We start from the raw sequence: 6,793 nt of genomic DNA, 5'->3' as shown, positions 1-6,793 counted from the left end.
TTTTTTTATATATATTTTTATGCATTATATCTTAATATTTTGGCCTTTATTATTCTCTTTTAGAACTAAAAAGTACTCATAATGCTTTGAATTATGATTTGCAGCTATTCGTTGGCGATAAAGCACAAAAGAAAAGACTGAAGCGGAAACCGGGCTGAGAAGCTAAAAGTAATTAAAAATGCTGGAGGAACAATTACGCCCCGCGTAATACACTTCTACGCTAAGCGTAGCGACCAAATTGAATTACGCTCAGCGTAACTTAAGGGTACGCCCCGCGTAATGGCTGGCACCGGATAAACTCAATCGCGTAGAAATCCTTAGTACGCCCAGCGTAGTCCGACTTACACCCAACGTACGTAAGTCGGCTAAAAAGGTTATAAAAGTTGATTTTCAGCTAACCAGAAGGGGGGATTCGACTTCCAACTTAATCTAGTCGATATTAAACTTCTGTTAAGCCGTTTTGAGGGTCTAGAAGGCGGCCGGAAGGCCGTTAAGCTAACGGGAGTGGAGATCGGAAGGGTTGGAGAGCGGATACATGTCGGTAATCATATGAGTTGTTAACGTGACCATGTTTAGCATTCCATTGTGTTACTATTCTGTATTTAGTTTCTGATTTGGGTGTAAAAACCTTTTACTTTGTGTTTATGATTGAATGAAGCTTTGATTATTAGACTAATTGCTATATTGAATTGTTTGTTTACGTTTAATTTATCTTGCCAAGCTTGTTAAAAGATCCTTACGTATTAATGATGATTATTTGCTGTTAATTGTTAAGTGAATTGAGTTGTATGAACATCTGCTTGAATGCTAGTCTCTTATGATTCTGATGACCATCGAGATTATAAGTCTAGGAATAACGAATGTGAAACTAGGATTAATTTGGGAATAAGTAAGTTAATGTGTGAGCCTTGTTTGATGACCATCAACAAGAGGTTAAATTGAATTAGTAATTCGATTAACTATATTTACAAGTCTTGCTTGATACGAAATGAACACTAGGAAGCATGTTAGTTTAATCAACTGATCACTGTTTAAATTGACTTGTTTGCTAAATGATTAGTTATAGTGAACGCGAATTTAATCATTTTAGGAATCGGCGAACATGAATAAATGAATTTGTGTATGCAATTGTCTATGTTCTAAGGTGTAATTTATCTAAACCAAAGTACCTGAAGAGATTTGCTTTCCTGTTAGTTTATCGAGAGTTGTTAATTGTTAGTTTGAGATTTATTAAACTATTTCTTTATTATTTTCATGTAACCTGTAACCTACAATCAAATATATTAAATTAATTCACCACCATTCCCTGTGATCGACACCCGACTTACCTAAGCTATACTGTAATGTGACTAGGTACACTGCCTATAAGTGCATAGATAGTCTAAGTTTGTTAGGTTATAAATATTAAGTTTGTTAGGTTATAAATATCATAGCTCATCATATAACATATCACATCATATCTCATAACACTTATAATAATGGTATTTTGGGAAATCACCGTTCGGGCGCTGGTTGTTCGTACACACGACTCTGCTCTGTTTGTCTCGCAAGTTCTTCTTTTGAAAACTTGTTTTACAAAATTGTTCTCAAATCCTCGGTTTGAATTCAGATACGCCCGAAGGTACACCCGAATCCCTCAAACCTAGGCTCTGATACCAACTTGTAACACTGTAAAATTTAAGACAACTTTTTTACATTTGAAAAACACATTTTGATTAAAACCATTCATTCATAAAATCTCATAACATCATGTTTTTAATTTCACAAATATCTCCCAAGATCGCAATACATCCAATCCCATATGTGTGTACGAATCAAGCCGGCGCATTCCCGCGGTCATCACTGGTACCTGAAACACATAACACTGAACACTGTAAGCATAAGCTTAGTGAGTTCCCCAAAATACCACAATAATCACATAATAGCCACTCGAGGCTGTAACTCTGTTGACCCTCTGGTCAATGTGTCTCAGTGGGGCCCTCCAGCCCCAACTCTCTGTGGGCCCTCTGGCCCTAACTCTAGGAACCCGAAAGTCCCAACTCTATAACTCTGAATCATGCATATCACATATCACAATAAATCACAACACATAATAACATGCAATCACACTGGCATATAACTCTATAATGCTCTGTCTCTTAACTCTATTACCACACTAGGTAAATTATAGTGAGAAGACTCACCTCGGGTATCTCGGTAAATCTCTGACTCGGTAAATGCTAGCCTAGCCTCCGTCTAATCATATAAAAATAATACTCTATTTAGTATAACTCTCAAAGGCTAGACTATGTTCTCTTATGACACTCTCAGAAGGGTAAAAGACCATTTTACCCATCTCATAGCTCAAAGGCCCCACATTAGACCATACCCTAAAAGTCAACCAAAAGCCAACTCTCCGGGTTACGCTGCGCATACCAGATGTGTACGCTGGGCGTACCCGGCTGCACTACAGAATCGGGGAGCGCCACCCAATACGCGACGCGTACCAGGGATTACGCCCGGCGTACTCCCCTGCTTCAGTCCTTTTGCTCTTGAGGTCTTAAACAATTAAGACCTACGTCCATATTTTAGATCTTACCCCTTCTAAGCCCCTTAATCCATAAAGTTGATGACTTTAAGCCTTTGCATGGTTGAACAAGTCACTAACTCCCAAAATGATCCAACCTTCAACTCTAGAAGGCTTAAAAAACATGCATGACTCCAAAGTAACATCCAAGATGGGAACTTTATGGCTCTACATCACTAATAACACTGAAAAGGGACAAATCTCAGACCATGGAGTACTTTACACTCATAAAGTCTCCACCTTTGTGGTTTTTAGCCCTAAAAAGGACACATACAACAACAACCAAAAGAAGAGGAAAGTTTTGAACTTTATACCTCCAAGAGTAGCTCTTTCCTCTGTAGATCTCAAATCCAAAATGGCACCTCAAGCTTTAGCCTCCAAGATCTCCTTTCCTTCTTCTTCTTCACCAAGCCACTAAAGCACCAACAAGCTCAAATCAACACTCTCACACACTAAGAACGATGGGGCTTTCTTTTAGGGTTTCACTCACTGATATGGAGGCTAAGGAATGAGCCATAACACCCTTTAAATAGTGCACAAGGAGGATTAGGGTTTTTGCACCTGGGCCGGGTACGCCCGGCGTAACTCTAGGTACGCCCAGCGTACTCACTTGCTACACATCCTCCACTCAAGGACTAAACATGACAATTCAATAAAGAACAAGGATGAAAGATATGCACCTGAATCTCGGGGTGTTACAGTCTCACCCTTGAAAGGCATGATATGCTTTGGAAAGTGTGGACAGCTAAATCCAAGATACATAGGACCCTTCGAGATCCTTGCTAGGATCGGTCCCGTAGCCTACAAACTTCGTCTACCCCGAGAACTTAACAAAATTCATCCTGTCTTCCACCTTTCGAATCTTAAGAAATTGTTATCCGACAAAACCCTTGTGGTCCCTCTCGACGAGATTGAAATCAACGAGAACATGAACTTCGTGGAAGAACCAGTCGAAATCATGGATAGAGAGATCAAACGAACGAAACAAAGTCGCATCCCGATAGTGAAGGTTTGCTGGAATGCCAAGCAGGGACCCGAATTCACTTGGGAGCGCGAAGATCAGATGAAGTAGAAGTATCCGCATCTCTTTCCAAATCCATGATTTGTATTCTATGTTAGAATTTCAGGACGAAATTCCCTCTAACGGGGGGATGATGTGACAATGCGAAATTTCTTCCGTTCATACTGTTAAAAATAAATCAATTCGTAATTTATTTATGCTCTTGTCAGCATTATCTCGGGTCTAATTAAATATTCTAAACTCAGTACAATCGAGGTTTGGGTCGAAGAAGGAGTTTTTCCATGTCAAAGCATAGCATCCGAGCCAAACACCCCCTTCGAGAGGAGTGTACGACCGCAAACTCAAGTTTACGGTCATACACCCCCACCTCACCCCTTTGACCGAAAACTCTACCCTATATATAGGGTATATGGCCTTCATTTTTCACTTTACACACTTCAAAGGCTTTCTCTCTCTACTCTCACTCTACCTTCATCAAGTTTTCTCAAGGAATCCTGAAGAAAGTAAGTGATTCCTTCCTTTGGGTGTTTATCCTTCCTATATCCATCATTCACTCTTGATTCATCCAAGGATTTCACCTTTTTATCTAGATCTTCAAGAATCCTCAAGAACACCGTAGTGTTTTGGAACGAAAACACCTTTCTTGCCTTGAAATCGTAAGTATCATCCTCTTATACTTATATCTAGTTAGGATTCTTTTCTTTTGCCTTGAAATCATCACTTTTCCATGAACAAAAGGTGTTTACGGTCTAGTGTATCTCCTTAGACCGTACACCCTTCAATGACCGTAAACTCATGAACCGTGAACCTATGGACCGTAACCCAGGGACCGTAAACCCATGGACCGTAAACCCAAAGACCACAAACCCATGACCGTACACTCCAGATTACGGCTGCAAACTCCCCATCTTCAATTATTATGTGTGATTCTAACACTTAGTTTCAAGTGTTTTCTAGTCCCTAAGGTGGTTTCCTTCCTTAACAAATAGTGTTATGTCCTCATCCAATATGTTTATGTGTTACCATATGTTAATAGGGTCCACTTGAGTACGAAACATCAGTTGACACTCAGCACTCATCCCAATCGTACACTCAAATCCTACGTTAAACAGTGAGTTCATACGCCTATGCTTTTTCTGAGTTTTCCATGTTTTAAGGGGGGGGGGGGGGGAATTCAAGCATAAGTACAAGGAAACTTGTGCTCAAAGTATATTATTTTATGTTTAGAATTCTTTTAACATAGAAAACAGTTTTACCAAACGATTAAGAAATCAACTCGTAGAAACAGTTTTCAAAACCAAAGCAATGAACTCGTGAATCATATCATAAAATGTGTTATTTTATAAAGGATTCATACAAATCATAAACAAGATTTTTAGTATTATTACTTGTAAATTGTCAGTCTAAAGTTGGAGACACGTCCTTGGTAACACCCTCACAGAATCAGGGTGTAGGATTAGCACTTGTAACCAGAATCTCATGGAGGGAGAACGTGATTGTTGTGTATAGATCTATACAGGATCAACTATCCCACACCCTACTACTAGCTACAGTTGGACCGACAAGTCTAGGGGTGACAAAGTCATAAAAAGATACTGACCCCGTTACGTGCCATATCAAGTCTAAGTACGGTTATGACACTCACAACCTAGATAACAGTAATTTACCTTTGTAATAATGAAACAAGTGAACTAACCTCAAAGTAATAACCGATTTGATTACTAGAGGGTATTAATAATACCGTTAGGATTTAGATCACCACGTATTTATTAGTCTTATTTATGTAATAAGGCTAATACACCTCACAAGGAGCAAAACAGGGTTTTTCAAGAAAACTACGTCTAACGATATAAGTATAGTAGATACTTGTACACCTCAGACTAGAACAGATAACCAATCATCAACTTTTAAGGGAAAATATGGGATTTTCCTGGGATAACTCGGTTTGTTATAAACAGATTGCTCAAAAAGTAACTAACGGATGTTCAAACACACTTTCTATAAGAAAATATAGGATTTTCTTAGGAAACACTTTTCAAAGGATCAAATAAACAATTTTCACCAAAACTAAATAATTATGAACTCACCAGCTTTATGCTGATACTCTTTCAAACTGTTTGTATTCTCAGGGCAACAATAGATAGGTACTCTTGCCAACTTTTGGAGAAGACGGAGCATTTTGGAGTCACGTCTTTTACCTTTGTTATATAATGTTATGCACAAACTATGTTTTCAAACAGATGGAAATAATCATATTGTAATGTAATGGTTGTGTTTACTTTGCTTGCTATGATACAACTGTTGTGATACTACGCATGACGTCACCCGCCCCCGGACATTTCCACCGTTGTTTTTTGATGGTTCGGGGGTGTGACACCTTAGTGCACCATCAAAAGTCAGATGTTTTGGGCCAGGAATATGTTTGGGTTAAGGTAAGGCCCATTAGAGGGATTGGGGCCAATTTAGCAAATTGGGCCATTAGTAGGCCACTAGTGGGCTTGGAAAGCCTACGTAGTGTTGGGCTTTGTTTTGTGATTGGACCTTAATTTGGATCATATTGGGCCAGGGGTAGAATGGTCATTTTACCCCAATGCATGGATTAAGGATTATGGTATTGTGGCCCACTTGCTAATTGGGTATATTGAACGGTATTGATAGCTCCAGAAGGGGGCAGAGCAACAACTAAGGATTTCTTTAGGAAGCTTCTGCATTCGATGTGAGTTTTCTCACCATACCAATGGGTCTAAGGCACCAAGGCCGGCCCATTTGATGATAGTTGGTATAGTTGTTGTGTAGGGGTGTGTGGCATATTTATTCATTGATACATGGTAGAGATAGCTTTTACAGCTAATGGTAGAGGTAGCCTTGGTGGCTAATGGTAGAGATAGCCTTTACGACTAATGGTAGAGATAGCCTTTATGGCTAAGGGTATAGATAGCCTTTGTGGCTAATGGTAGAGATAGATTTATAGCTAATTGATATGTGATATGTGGTAGAGGTAGCTTTTATAGCTAATTGATATGTATTATGTGGTAGAGGTAGCTTTTATAGCTAATTGATATGTATTATGTGGTAGAGGTAGCTTTTATAGCTAATTGATATGTGTTATGTGGTATAGGTAGGTTTTATAGCTAATATGATATGTGGATTGTGTAGGGTATGCTTTGGGGAACTCACTAAGCATTAGCTTACAGGTTGTGGATTTG

The sequence above is a fragment of the Lactuca sativa genome, chromosome 4, assembly GCF_002870075.4.
Source record: "Lactuca sativa cultivar Salinas chromosome 4, Lsat_Salinas_v11, whole genome shotgun sequence".
Lineage (NCBI taxonomy): Eukaryota > Viridiplantae > Streptophyta > Magnoliopsida > Asterales > Asteraceae > Lactuca > Lactuca sativa.
This window is presented reverse-complemented; position numbering follows the sequence as displayed.